The sequence below is a fragment of the Saimiri boliviensis genome, chromosome 7 (assembly GCF_048565385.1).
Source record: "Saimiri boliviensis isolate mSaiBol1 chromosome 7, mSaiBol1.pri, whole genome shotgun sequence".
Taxonomy (NCBI): domain Eukaryota; kingdom Metazoa; phylum Chordata; class Mammalia; order Primates; family Cebidae; genus Saimiri; species Saimiri boliviensis.
The window spans coordinates 14,079,442-14,096,391 of NC_133455.1; positions in this window are offsets into that span (position 1 = coordinate 14,079,442).

A 16,950-nucleotide genomic window follows, 5' to 3' on the forward strand; every position below is an offset into this window, starting at 1 on the left:
GTCAGCCTTTTCCTGGTGTGGTTTTTGTGCATCTTGAGTGGAGTGACATAAGGAGGAAAAAGCAGTTGACACCACTTCTTCCAGAGTGACGCCCTTTCAAGAAAGTGGTCCACTTTATGCTACCAATATCAGAGCAAGTCCTTTCTTCTTCTGCACTGGGTTTTCCAGCCTTCTCATTGATTCTATGATCCAATATCCTTCTAATAAGTTCACTTTCTGCTTAAATTAGCCTGAGTCTGTTTCTCAATTAGCTTACAGCATCTCTAATTGATGCTGTTGAGTTGAGGAGCAAGAGGTAGGGCAAGAGGTGAACATCACCTGGGCTTCCAAATTCTCTCCCAGTGACAGGTAATTTATCAGATTTATTACTTAGACTCTTCCAAGGAAAAGAACCCAAATGAATGAATGCCTAGTGAGTAAAAGGAGGGGAAGAAATTTCAGTGTAGAATCATGGGGATGACAAGCCCTAGAGGTGGTGAAAAGAAAGAGAGATAGTTGCCAAAGGAAACAAGTTCCTTGCCTCTTTTTCTTGGCTTAAGCCTCAAGTAAAATATTAATTTTAATTTCAACAGTTTGGGGAGGTTCAGGTAGCTTTTGGTTATATGGAGAAGTTTTTAGTGGTGATTTCTAATATTTTAATGCATCTTTCACTTGAGCAGGGTACACTGAACCCAACGTGTAGTCTTTTATCCCTCACTGTCTTCCCACCCTTCCCCTGAGTCCACAAAGTTCATTACATTATTCTCATGCCTTTGCATCCTCATAGCTTAGCTCTCACTTATGAGTGAGAATGTATGATCTTTGGGCTTTCAATCCTAAGTTATTTCACTTAGAATAATGTCCTTCAGCTCCATCTGCATTGCTGTAAAAGACATTATTTTGTTCCTTTTTATGGCTGACTAGTATTCTGCGGTGTATACATACCACATTTTCTTTATCCACTCATTGGTTGATGGGCACTTAGCTTATTTCCATATCTTGGCAATTGTGAACTGCGCTGCTACAAACATGTGTGTGCATGTGTCTTTTTTTGTATAATGATTTTTCCCCTTCAGCCTCCAGTAAATTAAAAGGTTCCAATAAATTTAGCCTCCAGTAGGGAGGTAGAGATCCTGCATGACTAACAGGACTCAAAAGGCCTTCCTGACGCAAGTCTTCCTGGAACCCGGTTTCTCTGTCTCAGTTCCCAGGGGGTCTGGGTGCTCAGTCACAAGTCCCCGCTTTATCTCTACAGACTGACCCAACGCTGCAAGTGGCATGGAAAGGAAGCCTCATAGACATTGCAGGAATACCGTGTCTGAAAATCCCATGGCTTTCCAAAAGCCCATAAGTCAGAAAACAAATTGGAGACTTATAAAATTTGTCTTCTACCTTTAATTGACAACACTCACATGTACAAAGGTAAGAAGTTCTGTTTCTGAATCCATTATTAGGCACAGTCAATGTCCAGGCATCCCCAAACTATGGCCCATGGGCCGCATGCAACCCCCTGAGGCCATTTATCCGGCCCCCCTGCCGCACTTCAGGAAGGGGCACTTCTTTCATTGGTGGTCAGTAAGAGGAGCACAGTATGTGGCAGCCCTCCAACGGTCTGAGTGACAGTGAACTGGCCCCCTGTGTAAAAAGTTTGGGGAAGCCTGGTCCATAAAAAGGAAGAAGGAGGAGCAACAAAGGGAATAGGGATGTCAGTCGTGCTTATTTCCTCACACCCACTTAAGGAAACTGTCTCATATCCGTTATTGCTTCAGCAACCTCCTCCCACCCTGCCAGCTAATTGGGGCATTGCATGGACTCTGACCCAAGTATGATGGATCTAACCTGTGACCAGTGACTTAGGACCCATATCATCTGGGATGAAAATATCTCTTCAGCCAATCAGACTCCTCTGTGATACTGAGAATTATCAAGCTAGGAAACTGATATAGCATAAGGGCTGGGGATGAAAAGTCACTTTGAGACATCACAGGCGAAATCATGAATTCACCAAATTTCAACATGAGAAAAAAAGATGAAGAATATGAGGAAAAACATAATCAAGAGAAAGGAGAATTGGACAAATAATTAGAGAGGACAAGAGAGAGAGAGAATGAAAGAGGGACTGGTTCCTAAAACAGGCGCAGCTGTTGACAACTTTCCAGTTCTAATTACAGTTCACGGCTTCTAATAATAAACCAATTTTAAAAAAGGTAACTTGAAGGAGTCTGTGTCTTGCAACTGAAAGAACCAAACTGAAACAAAGGAAATCCAGCCACAAAGATCGAGGAGAACATGTGAACTAATCCCTATTTTCTCTGACCCTAGCTTTCAAGCTGGAAATGGATCTGTCTGAAATAGCCTCTGGTGCCCAGAGCACATTATATGTCTCACACTGTGTGCACTATTATACCATTTGAGCCTAATGAAAGCTCTGTGATATAATTATGTTGCACACACACATTCATTCAACAAATGTGCCCAGTTTCTGCCATATATATATATATATCACAGCATTCTTTTAGGAATGAATGAGGAAATAAAAGAAAGGTTAAAGAACCATAGACCCTGTCTTAGAGCAGGCTGTCAGCTGTGGACAGAAGTATTTGCATTGTGCAAATGAAATAGACCAAGGTAGGACATAGGTGCATTCCAGTTCACACAGCTAGTTAGTCAAAAGGATGAGATATGAGTTCAGGTCTTCGGAACTAATATTTCTCAACTTCCATTGCAGGAGGACCATGCTTCTTCAAAGGCTATGACCCCATCAGCGGTTGGCAAATATTTAAAGAGCCAGATAGCAAATCTTTTAGGCTTTGCAAGCCATATGGCCTCTGTCATGACTACTCTGCTGTTATAGCACAAAAACAATCTTAGTTAACACGTTTAAAAAAATAGGTGTAGCTGTGTTCCAACAGAACTTTATTTACCAAAAAAGTGGCTGGCTAGATTTACCTACAGGTTGCACAGTTTGCTAATCTCTACTAAATAAATCCCTGTGTACTTGAAGGACTCTCCCTATCCTATGGCACTGAACTCTTTGAGTCTCGAGCACTTTAAAGAAGACAAAGCCATATAAGTCAAGTAACATTTAGGTCTTTTATTAACCTTATGATGCTTGACTGATTAGGCCATAGGAGAATATTTGCCATTCCCAACCGGACTTAGAAATGGATCATTTCACGCAGATAACATATTTTCTCCAAGAGCCTCTCAATATTCCAGTTGCCCATCACCATAACAACCCACACTGTATAATGAAAAGGTAGAAGCAATAACTAATAAGGGAAGAATTCAAGCATTGACTTCTCTGAATATAAGTTTTGATATTTCAAGGTATGCTGCTAACAGACCAGTCATCAGTGTCTTCAAACGTTCTGCATTTCTTAGATTCTTATAATGTTGTAAATGTATTTGTGCTTTCCTAAAGGCCAGTAGTCATATATCAAGAGTCTTAAATTATTAAGAGTATACATACTTACCAAGAAGAAAACTAGGTCTCCATCAGGGGAGGCAAAAAACAAACAAACAAACAAACAAGTAGAATCAGAGATGATATACCAAAAAATTAACTGAGAAAAGCTAATAGAGGACATTATGTAAACATGGATAATTCAGCTTCATGCAAATTCCTAGTGGGGAAGATAGAGAGGAAGCCAAAATATATTTCACATTTTTCTGCTAGTGGAATGGGTGCATTCTAATTCCATTTGAATATTAGGCTTTCCTGTTAATAAAGTTGTGACTCTTCTATCATCAGTACCCATTATGAATAGGGAGATGACAGACCTCTGAACACAGGTACATGTCCTCCTCCCTTCTGCTGGGTCCCCCAAGTGATAGATTATCAGGACATGCTCTCCTCATCCACTGTCTCAGCCCTTGGAGTCCCTGGTCATGAACTCTGTGAAAGGTGAAAGGTCACAGAATATTAATGACAGTTTTCCTCCTGGTACAGCCTCCAAAAATATCCTATCCTGTGGCTTCCCAAAAATTGGGAGGAAAGCAGCGTTTTAAAAGCCCAAATCAGTTCTGCTTTTGATGCTGTAACTCTGGAGGAAAACTGTATCCTGGGGCTGTTGTTTAGAATTCCCAAACCTATTCCTTTCCAGCAAATGTATCTACTTAGTTTCAGGCAATTCTTTCCCTCCTTGCTCTCGGGGGCTTCTTGATGATGCTAGAAAGGAGAAAGAGAGACCAGGGAAGTACATCTGCCTGCGGTTGTGGGTCACTGTAGGGGCTGCCTTTTCAGCCTTTCAGGCAGTGGTAGCTCATTAATGTTTTATTAAATACCTTCCTTGGAATGGTTCTTAATGAAGGAAAATGGCTCCTCTCTCAAGGCTACTATGAGCATCTTTTCTGACTTCATGTTTATGGGGCTTTCCCTTTTCCTTGCTCATGTCTTGAAGATATCAAATAGCAATGAAGATAATAATAATTATAGCTGACATTTATTAAGCACTTACTGTGTGTCATGGATTCTGCAAGCAGTTTTACATCCATAGTAGCATTTAATCTCTAGAAAAGCATTTGAAGTATGTACCAGAAGCATCCCTTACCATATTACCATAAGGCAATAGAATATGGTCTTTAATAGCATGAACTTTTCCTGAGCTAAATCCTTTAAGTTCAGATCCAGTTTCTCTACTTACTGAGGAATCTTGGGCAAGTGACTTAATCTTTCTTGTATTAGTCACCAATTACTGTATAACATATAACCTCACAACTTCGTAGCTTAAAACAATGCACATTTATGATCTCACAGCTTCTGTGGGTGAGGAATCTGAGCATTGCCTACCTGGGTCTTCTCATCGGGCTTAAATCAAGGTGTGGACCAGGGATTCAGTCACCTCATTGGTTGACTCGGGGAGGATCTGCCTTCAAGCTCACCCATGCTTGGCATCCTTCAGTTCCCTGAGGTTGTTGAATAGTGGGCCTCTGTTCTTACAAAGCTGTTAGTAGGAAGCCACCTTCAGGTTCTTGCTACATGGACATCTACAAATGGCAGCTTGCTTCATCAAAGCCTGCAAGCTGAGAGGGCAATCAAAAGAGTCTGCTAGCAAGACAAAAGTCACAATCTTCTATAACCTAATCATGGAAGTGACAGCTCATCGTCTTTACCATATTCCATTGGCTGGAAGTAAGTCACTAGCCTAATTCACACTCAAGGAAAAGGCAAAAAAAAAAAAAGGAGGAGGGGCATGGATTCCAGGAGGTGGGAATCACTGGAGACCATCTTAAAAGCCTGCCTTCCATATTCTTATCTGTAAATTGAGTCTCAGTATTCTTATCTGTAAATTGGGGACACCAGTACCTACCCCAAAAGGTTGTTATAGACAGCAAATGGTTGTTATATGCAAAAGCACTTAGGTTGGGGCCTGACATATAGAAAATGTTATTAAAGTATTTGTTATTATTATTAAAAATGACAATGAGAGTTTAATTCACTTGCCCAAGATTGTTTGGCCAGAGCCAAGGTCATGCCAAGGTAGTACTGCTACCCCAAGGTTGTGCCAGAGTGAGGACTGAACCCAGGTTATATTTACTCATTCTCAACCATGTATTCAGGGATGGATGCAGCAGTAAACCAGAAAGACCCAGTTCCTGCTAACATGGAACTTCCAGTCTAGAAGAGACAGACATATTTAGAGAATTACCCAAATAACTCCAAGTATGGTAAGTGCTACAGATAAAAATGTACCACACACTAAGAGAGCACATCAAAGTCTGCATGATAGGGGTGTCTAATGTAGGATGGCTTATCAGGAAAGGTTTTCTTAAGAATGACACACTCCAGCTGGCATTGAAAGAATAAGTAGGATTTGGTCTGGCAAGAGGGGAAGGAAGCATGCTTCAGGAAAAGTGAACAGCCTCTGGAAGACCCTGCAGCAGAAAAGACACAAACTAAATGACATTCTTCTCAAATCTTCCTCCCTAGTCTCTTATTCACGTTCCATCCTTCAAATGACAGACCTCATACCACCTCCGACATGGAAGTATTCATGATTTTCCTTCTCTAATATCTGAAAATATTGCAGCTGCTTTTTCAGTGCATTTGCGTCCATCTTGGAAAGCACCTGTCACAGCATCTCTCTCACTTTGTTTCCAGTAAGTTTGCTTCTGAGATGCTTTTCTAGCTACTCAGCTGACTTGGAAACTCCCAGAAGATAAAGTTCATAGATCTCGCACCTTTTCATCTCAGGCATGTTCACAGTTGAGTTTGGGGGCGAGGAGAGAGGCTGGGGAAGGAGAGTTTGCTCTATCCACTGCTGTACCTTTGGATTTTATAATATTTGCAGATATTACTTATTCAAGAAGGTAAGAGAGATTAAAATTTATAGTGAAAAAAGAGACAATGTTGCTGAGTTGAAAATGCATGCACTTTGTAATCAGACATTGCACATCTGTGCCCTGAGATTCTGGCTGTGTGATTCTGGGCAGATGTTTTACCCTTTCAGAGCCTGTTTCTTCTTCTGTAAAATTGGGATTATTCCACCTTCCTCGAAGGATTAAATGAGATATGAAAACCAATGCACCCAGTGAAATATTCAGCACACAACAGGGACTATAATCTTACAATGCAGGCCAGTGGGGCTACTATTATCTTTCGTAATCCTGCTAGGATTTTAGACATTTTAGCTCAGACTTTTTCCTGCCCATTTTCCTCATCTACCTGCCAGTGACATGGGGATTTTCTTGTGCTGACTTGTTAAGCATTTGTCTTAGATGAAAGAAGATTGCCAGACTCTTTAAGGATGTACAAGGTGGAACTCAAACAGTTTCTCCCAAGGTGCTTTTGATGGAGCTGAACAAAATCGAAGCCATACAAGGGAAAGGGGCTTAGGAAGGAAACCAGCCTTCCACCCCTGTGTGGGTTCTCACGTTGGGAAATAGGTCTGAGCAAACCAGAGCCTTGCAGTGAAGAGCACTGAGGAGCTGAGCAAAATTTAGGTCAAACAATGGATTTCCCCGTAGACCACCATTCCTGGAGACAGAGCTATTTTCACTTTTGCATCCCAAAACTCTACCCCAAAGCAGACCCCTTATAAACAATTATCCAATCACTGATTCATCCTGGCAGCTATTCATCCAGCCCTCCAATTTGGCATAAGCCCTGAAGTTCTTTATCCAGTTCACAGACACTGAATTCACCAGTTAGCGACTCAACTTTGCACCTCCCAACACAGGTGAATTTTCTCACAGATCTGTGCTTCAGCGTGGGGTTTCTAAATGAACAGGCAGCAGTGCGTAGACGTTAGATTCACACATTAAGATCAGACATCTTTATGCCAATCACATCATCCCTGCCACCTCCTAGATATGTGACCTTGGCTAAGTCATTTCATCTCTCCGGCATTTTTATTTTTTTGAGACAATGTCTCGCTCTGTCACTCAGCCTGAAGTGCAGTGGTGCAATCATTGCTCACTGCAGCCTTGACCTCCTAAGCTCAAGCAATACTCCCACCACAGCCTCCTGAGTAGCTGGGACCACAGATGCATGCCACCATGCTTAGCTAATTTTAAAAAAAAAAAAACTTTTTTTTTTGTAGATACAGGGTCTTGTTATGTTGCCCAGGCTGGTCTCAAACTGCTGGGCTCAAGATATCCTCCCGCCTCAAGCTCCCAAAGTGCTAGGATGATAGGCATGACCTGGCCACATACCTCTCTTCATTCCCCCAAGTGTACAATGAAACAACAACACTGAACAAGAGCTTGGTACTTACTGTCACTTACCATGTACCAAGTGCTGAATGAGTACTTTACATGTATTATTGAAGGAACCTATTTCATATCATTATTATGCAAACCAGTTAAGGGTCAACACAGTGACTGGCACATAGAACGTGCTCAATAAATGCTACTTTTTGCTGTTATTACTTACCAATTGGGGCATGAAGTCTTGCTTAATTTCTACTTCTTGATTTTGTACAAGCCTGCCACCCAAGATAACTTCATGGATACTGCCATCTCCCCAAAAAGATGAGTGACCTTTCCAGCCCTAAAATAAAAGCCCAGGTAAAAATCACAGGCATCAGTGTTCTGCATTTGTGGATACATGGATATCCACACTTTTGGCAGTAGGTATTATTACAATAATACTAAATAAAATTTGCAGAGATTTCTTTTGGTCTAATACCAACTGTAATCCCTTTTAGCAGTGTCTGCTGCCCTTAGGGATATACACCTTAAAACACTCACAAGCAGAAGTCGATCTCTTTCCCAGGAGGAACTTTTGCCATTGCAACTGTTTTCCAAACTGTTAACCAAAGGATGGCTAAATAGCATTTTTCTTTGCTTATGAAAATGCCAGAGAGATAACTGGAGGCAGGAGCCCCGCTCTTCACTTTGGAGCCCAGAACGTCATGTACCATCCCACCTTAACGACAGGGCCCCCCACTCCCTAAATTGCTTCTAACCCCTCTCATCTCCTATCGTGCATTACCACCTCCGCTACACTGCAGTATTAATTTAATTTATGACCCAGCCACCCCACCTGAGGCCCAGGAAGATGGCTCCCCTCCGATCGCTTCCATCAGCAGCCTAAGTGGAAGGTAATAAAAACCCATACGTGGCTCAGACTTTCAATTTCAATTGGAAATTGAAACTGTGCAATATGATTAAAGTTTAATCTGCATCATCAATAAACATGTGTGTGAAAGCAATGAAAGCTGCTTCCTCTCCCGGTTACAGGCATGGATTTGATGAGCAGTGCCTACTGTCTCTTGTCTAAGCAAAGTGTTTACTGGAGTTAGGGTTATACACACTGACATACGTGTGCGGGCATGTGGGAAGCAGATATATTTGTACAAAAAGATAAAAATCATCATAGAGACATGATTGGGAGAGAAAGATTGCTCACGCTCAGATGAAACCAGATTGAATCAATAGCTCTGCAAGGACTTGCTAAGGGTTCAATGGTTTTTCAAGGAGTACTAACATCTGCGTATTTATTCATTTACTTAGAAAGTATTTATTGAATGTATACTGGGTTAGACCCTGCACTCGATCCTGGGGTCTTAATAGTGAGAGGGGTAAAAACAGACACCCATGGAACTGCTCTTATGGAACTTCCAGTAATGGTTGAGAGGGATGTTATCAGATAATTAGGCAATTAAATGTAAATTTGCCCCTCTATTAAGTGCCCACATGGAGAGGTATACAATTCTGCTAGTATTGTAAAGAGGGAAATGTGACCTATTCTATGAAGTTAGGAAGAGCTTCCTGGAGTTGGAGTTGGTGATGATGGAGCTAGGGTCTAAAGGAGGAAGAGACACAGAAGAATTCAGCCACAGGAAGCCATATGTGCCAAGGGCAGGAGACAAGAGAAAGATCCAGGGAAAAGAAAGCAGAGTGGCTGGAACCAGAGCAAATAAGAAGCTCAAAGTGAGGCTAGAGAGGTGGACAAAGAAACCACACAGAGCTTTGCAGGATGTGGCAAAGGGCCGAGATTCTTTGTCTAAGTGCAATGAGAAGCTAACAGAGGGTTTTAAACAAGGCAATTACGTCATCTTTTTAAAAGGCTGCTGCATGGAGAAGGAAATGGAGGAGACAGGAATGGATGGGCACAGACAAATAAAAGGGGCTATTTCTGTGCTCTAGGGGAAAGACAAGGATAACTTGGACTGCTTCCTGACAGTGGAGGTGAGAAGTAGAAACACTTTCTCCCTGGTGAAAGTCAATGCCTGCCTTTTAAATACATAATAAATGGCCTCATCGCATCTCCATTCTCATGAGCTCTGCTCAATATGTGTCTACCGCCCCCATGAACTCTCTCAGCCTCAAACTCTCCAAGAAAACATAAGCCATTCAGTATGCACTCTGGCCACCTTGCCTTTCATCTCCAAAATTATCTGCATCTCTTTTTTTTTTTTTTTTTTTTTGATAGTCTTTCTCAGTCTTCCAGGCTAGAGTATAGTAGAGTTATCGTAACTGACTGCAGCCTTAAACTCCTGAGTTCAACAGATCTTTGACCAAAGATCTTTAACCAAAACCCATACGTGGCTCAGACTCTCAACTGGGATTACTCTGCCTCAGTCTCTTGAGTAACTGGGATTACAGGTGTGCACCACCATGCCCAGATTTTTATTATTTTTACAAATGGGGTCTTACAATGTTGCCCAGGCTGGTCTTGAACTCCTGGGCTCAAGCAGTTCTCCGCTTTGGCCTCCCAGAATGCCTGCATTACAGGCATGAGCCACCACCCATGCTTACCAGCATCTTTACCCATCCTTCCCTATTTATCTTCTTCCTGAGAGTAAAAGTCTTTGCTCTGTCCTCCAGATCTTTGCACACATTACTCCTTCTGCCAGGAGTACTCTTCTCTCATTCCTCTCACTCACTTACTTGTACTTACATTCCCAGTCTCAGAGATATTTTTCTGGGAATTCTTGAACCTCTGGCACAACTGGCATAGACACCATGCTTAATTGCCTGTTTAGTTAGCTTTTAGCAATCAGTAGACTGTGCAAACCTTGAGAAAAAGACCAAAGCTTGTTTCCCATCGTATCCCTTAGTGTCCTATGCAGTGCTCTGTGCAGCGAATACAAGAAGAGCTCAACAGATACACTTTGGATGATTGCAGAACTCTTCCCTATTTCCAATGCCAGCTCCTCTCCTTGTGCTATTGATCACAATTCTTCCTAATTCTGCATGACCTTATTCTAGCAATTATTCCTTCTCACTCCTACGTATTCAAGCTCACCAACTTGACTGTATCCTCACTCACAACAAGAAATTCACTTTTCCGCACCCTAAAGAGCACTGTCATTCATTCCTGGCTTCCCCCTGAGAGTAGAAGCTTCTTCCGACCTTCTACTGTTCAGTCAAACATCTAGAAAATATAGTCTAGATTCACTATTTCTATTTCCTCATCCCTTACTTCTCTTACCATCTGACTTCCATCCACATAGTTTCATCAAAACAGCTCTAGTGAGCCCTGGGGACCTCCCAATGCCAAATTCAATGGTTACTTTTCAGCTTTCATTCTACTTGGCTTCTTGGTAACATTCGATGTCGTTAACCACCTGCCTTCTGCTTGAAACTCCTATCTCTTGATTTATGCAGGAATAATTCCTGGCTCTTCACTTACATCTTTGACTGCGATTTCTCATTTATTACTGTTAATTGAACTTCCTGGGTATTTTATGCCATTTTACAAGTGAATAAAGTAGGGCTATAATAAGTGACATGATTGTGAATATGTTCTTTTTCAAAAGTCTTAATCTGTTGGTGATATTCACTTAAGTATTTTTGAGTGAAATGATACAATACCTTGGAATGCCTTGAAATACTCCAGATGTGCTGGGTGCAGTGGCTCACACCTGCAATCTCAGCACTTTGGGAGGCTGAAGTAGGAGGATCATTTGAGGCCAGAAAATTTGAGATCAGCCTGGGCAACATAATGAGATCCCCATCTCTACGTAAAATTTAAAAAATTAGCCAGGTGTGGTGGCACATGCCTGTAGTCACAGCTACTCAGGGGGCTGAGGAGGAAGGATCACTTGAGCCCAGGAGTTCGAGGCTGCAGTGGTCGCACCACTGCACTCCAACTTGGGTGACTGAGTGAAAGCCTATTTTTTAAAATACTTAAATAAACTACTCCAGATACAGTCAAGTGTTATTCGTATTATTTTTAAAAGTAAGCATAGTTGAAAAATAAAATAAAAATTATATGACTTACTACCATGATTCCATTTTTAGAAACTCAAGTCTCCTTAAAAGTCCTAAAACCAATGGTCTTTATACCACAAAGATGGATGTACTGCAGGCGATCCAGGCAAGGGCTTAGTCAGAGTGAGGGCTGATAGGGTTTTTGCCTTATTTACAGAAAGCAAGGAACCACGGACTCTGTGTTACAATCTAGGAAACCTGGACATGTTTTCAGAAGACCTGGGTTTTGGGTTGGCGCTGCCAACCTAATTCAGCACGGGGCCTTGAATGGCATATTTGTCCATAATGAAGTGAACCTTTCCACGTCTGTAAATATACTTAGAACAATAGATTTCCCTAAGAGAAGTTATAACTATCAAGGAATTTTAAAGTGTGATTTGTAAAGAGAGGCAGCAAGGTGCCACGGTGAAGAATCCAGGCTCTCATGTCAGATAGCCCTGGATTTAAACCCTTGCTCCATGACTTACTGGCTAGGTGAACTTGGACAAGTCACTGGGGTCCTTGGAGCATCAGTTCCCGTGATGCCATCTGGAGAGACCAATTTCCTAACCTGCAGAGGATTAAAATGTAACAACCAGAACAGAGTAGTTGTCCCTGAATTCTTATTGGGGGTGGTGGACAAATGGGAGGCAGGAGGACCATGAGTTCTTCTTGGCCTCTCTTTCTACTTCCTGCACATCTCATTCACTCAGGATGATTTGCAGTTGGTGGCAAATCCAGCCCTGGGACCAGAGATCTGAGGCTAGTGATAAAACTGTCAGCCAAGATTTGCTGCATCTTTTTTTTTCACCCCCTAGTCTCCCATTAAAAATGATTTGTCGTTAGAACAAAACATGGGAAAACAAACGTGATTAAAATTTTCTCATATTAAATACCTGTGTGGCAAAGGCAGGCCCAAGCTGAGAGCTCTGGAAAGGCTCTGATTCATCCATCTGGAAGGGGTCTGAGCAGCTGGCAGAGTCAGGAAGTGAGTAAGAGTCTGGGTTTGCTCCTCTGCTGCCTCATTCCCGGCATCTTTGTTCCATCTTGCTGACATCCTCCACTGACTCCATTAAACACAGATTATAGGTATCCGGGGCGTGGGGTGGGCATCACCATAGCATTGTGAAGGTAGGAGGAAGATGGGGAAGGAGGGTATGCTCTGCCCTCCCACTCTGCCTTCCCAGAGGGAAAAAAATCTCATAACTTTCAGAAATGTGATAGATCTGTCAAAAATCCATGAAATCAGTTGCATAGGTTATGAAACTCACTTCACAGCTTTGGTATCTCTAGGAAACCTTTGCTTTCTTAAGGTTTGAGGTAGATTAACGGTAAAAATATCTACAACTTTTCATCCTTCTCTGCACATCTCTTGCACGGTGACCTGACAGCTCTTCTCCTCAAGAGGAAAAAACTTTTCCAATCCTTAATATGGGCTAGGCTACTGACTTGTTTTGGCTATAAAGAATATATCAGAAGTGAATTCTTGTAAGTTTCAAGGATAGGGCTCAAAAGGCTGAACACTTGCACATTTCAACTCTCTTGTAAAAAGCCTGGCATACTGGTTGGGCATGGTAGCTCATGCTTGTAATCCCAGAACTTTGGGAGGCCAAAGTGGGTAGATCAAGAGGTCTGGAGTTCAAGACCAGCCTGGCCCACATGATAAAATTCTGTCTCTACTAAAAATACAAAAATTAGCTGGGCATAGGGGCAAGTACCTGTAATTCAGGAGGCTGAGGCAGGAGAATTGCTTGAACTGGAACCCGGGAGGTGGAGGCTGCAGTGAGGTGAGATCGTGCCACTGCACTCCAGCCTCGGCTAGAGTGAGACTCCATCTCAAAAAAGTTTGGCTTACTCTACTGGATGATGGGAGACACCTAGCCCAACAGCCAGCTGACTTCTAGGCATGTGAGCAAGGCCATCCTAGACTAGCAAGCCTCCACCAACTGCACCATGACCACAGATTCATGAGAAAACCCAGCCAAGATCAGTTCATCTTATCTTCGACCAGTAGAACCGTCCAGTTTACCTGCAGACTGAGAAGCAATAATAAATGCTATTGCTTGCCAGTTACTTAGCTTACAGGTGGTTTATTATGTTGTGAAACTAATGGACACAAAATGGTGTGACAACATGGTCACATCTTGCTGATGTGTGCCCTACCCCCTGCAAATAACTTTAGCCAATTATGTCCCCAAATTGAAAGGGTGAGGTTTTTTTTTCCAGCTTTGTAGAATCTGGGAAGGTCCTTGGTTAATGTGAAAAGCCCTAAGAATTCAGACTATAAATATTTCTTCTTGTAGGTCTAAAGTGTTCAGTCACCCAAGGGCTGAGACATGATGCACAGGGCATCTGTTATCCCACTCCAACTTACGACATTGGTTTCTTCTCCTCAGGGTACCTAAGAAATTTCGGTTAATAGGAGAAAGAACCAAGGGTATAAGTAAATTTGCTTATTCATACTCACAGAGCTTCCTCTTCTTCATTCAATCACCAAAGAAGGGAAGAGTTGATCTGGACTGATCAGATGAAGGACGTGTTGGGGCAAAGGCTTCACTGGACTGAGGATGGCAATCAATCTCTCACTCTCTTCCTGTTCTCCTCCCCCTCTGCTTCCTCTTCCTTCTTCTCTTCTTCTTCTTGCTCTTCTCTGTTTTCTCTTCATGAGACTGGAAAAAAAGATACTACCACCTCCCTCTTGGGCAGAATGGGCACTTCCCCAGCCCTTTTAGAATGTCAAGGGGAACTAGAATGAGGCCCACAGGAAAGGCTCTCTCTGCTTGTTTAGACAAAGAAAGAAATCCATATGGTCTCTAAAACTTGGAAGGAGAAAGAGTGGCTTGGCAGCAGCTTCACTTGACGGCATGCATGTTCTTGATAGTGCCCTTCACATACCCACTTCAACTCAAAGACCTGTCCAGGAGGGCCAGGTGCAGTGGTTGACACCTGTCATCCCACCACTTTGGAAGGCCGAGGTGGGCAGATCACTTGAGGCCAGAAATTCAAGACCAGCCTAACCAACATGACAAAATCCTACCTCCACGGAAAATATAAAAATTAGCCATGCATAATGGCAGATGCCTGTAATCCCAGCTATTGGGGAGGCTGAGGCAGGAGAATCATTTGAACCCAGCAGGCAGAGGTTGCAGTGAGAGCAGATTGTGTCATTGTACTCCAGCCTGGGTGACAGAGTAAGACTCTGTGTAAAAAAATACAAAACAAAACAGAACCTGTCCAGGAAATGCCTCCTTCAGAGGACAAACATGACTGGGAGTGAAGGATAAAGGAGGGAGTGCCTAGGAAAGTCTTGGACTAAAAAGAGGACGGCAGGCAGGGTGGGTTACTTTAAATGGTGATGCTAAGGTTGAGAGAAATAAAAATGGCATCAGTGATGGAGACTTGGAGTTGAAGATAAAATTGCATCTGTTAGTATTCCTGTGGAAATATTAGGCTGTAATGAGAGTGTGCGAGAGGGTCTCTCTTAGATATGAAAGTATTAATCGTAAACTGATGATGGAATGAGCAAATGTGAACATATAAGAAGAAATACTTTGAGTTTTTCCCTACACAGAAATCTTTCCCCAAAGCAGAACTCTTCCTCCTCAAATCCATCTCTACTCTGCAACTCTTAACATTATCAGAGTTCTTACTTCAAAGCAATTGTACCACTTTCTGCTTGCTTACCTACACCAATCTTCTTTCATTGCTCTTCCTGTTCTGCTTTTTGCCTTCCAGCTTTTGTTATACCTTGGGAAACACCGGATTCACTCCTTTCTCCAGATTTTTGCAGACATATCATCTCTTCCTGGGGCATTCTATTTCCCTAGCTAATTCTTCATGTTGCAGCTTAGATGTCCCTTCTCCAAGAATTAGGGTCAGGGGACCCTCAGGACTGTCCTGTTTTTGCAGTTGGGTTATTCCTGAGCCTTTTCTACATGTTATTGCTTCTTTCCCTATAGATACAGAGGTGGGTACATTGTTTCTTAACCTGTAGGTTTCCTTCCCTTGTAGGTATAAAGTAGATACAGATGCAGATACAGATTGAAAATTGGGTATCACAGCACCAAAAGATATGGACTACTTCATGCACATGAGATAATTTCTGAGTAACAAGGGGTCATGAACATGAGATAATTTCTGTGTTACAAGAAGAAAGAAAACAAAATCATAAAGCATTCATTAAATTCACCTTGCTTTACACCAGAAAATTTTTTGTTTGCTTGCTAGTTACTTATATCACAGTCTAGAAGAAGCCTGCCCAAACAGAAAGAAAAGTTTATAACTGGATTTATCACTGCCAATTATCCTGGATACAAAGTGGAGGGCAGGTCATCTATCCTGTGGAAGGAATAGTAAAGTAGAGACCAGGCTGTGGTCAAAGAGTTTCACCTGGATAAATCTTGCTCCATCCCATTTTCCCAAGATCTAGGCAAGACAAGGGAAATGGGGATGCTTTCATTTTAGTTAGACCTTTGAAGTTTTGTGAGAAGAGAGCCTCATGAGCAAAGAGTTGAAAAACTAATGGGGTAATAACTTATTATTCTTTTTTTTTTTTTTTTTTTGAGACGGAGTTTCGCTCTTGTTACCCAGGCTGGAGTGCAATGGCGCGATCTCGGCTCACCGCAACCTCCGCCTCCTGGGTTCAGGCAATTCTCCTGCCTCAGCCTCCTGAGTAGCTGGGATTACAGGCACGCACCACCATGCCCAGTTGATTTTTTTGTATTTTTAGTAGAGACGGGGTTTCACCATGTTGACCAGGATGGTCTCAATCTCTTGACCTTGTGATCCACCCGCCTCGGCCTCCCAAAGTGCTGGGATTACAGGCTTGAGCCACCGCACCCGGCTGTAACTTATTATTCTTAATGGTACCTTGAGGAGAAAATAAAAAGGTTTGTTGATGGGGATGGGGGAGCGGAGGCTGAACTGATAGGTTACTGTCCCTTGATGTTCTGAACCTTTTGCTGACTGCTTTACAGAAAGAAGCAATTAATGAACGCACAACTGGAAAGAATAACTTGCCCTTAGAGTAAGATTATCCTTAAAATAGTAGGTTTTGCTAATCCTACATAAATAGCTTTAGGGCTCCTTCTCTAGCCCCACAGACCTGGCGTTCCTCCTCCCAGAGTTCCCTTTATTCCCTCACCCACCACCAGACTAAAAGCATCTTCATGGCATGAGCTATGTTTTATTTACATTGGTGTGGCTGATTCTGAGAACTCATAAGAATGTAATCTGTAATTCAGACACACACTCAAGAGAGGTTCTGACCACCAGTTTTGTTCAGACCAGTTTCCCAAGATTAACCAATTATCAGCTTTGTTCTTGCAA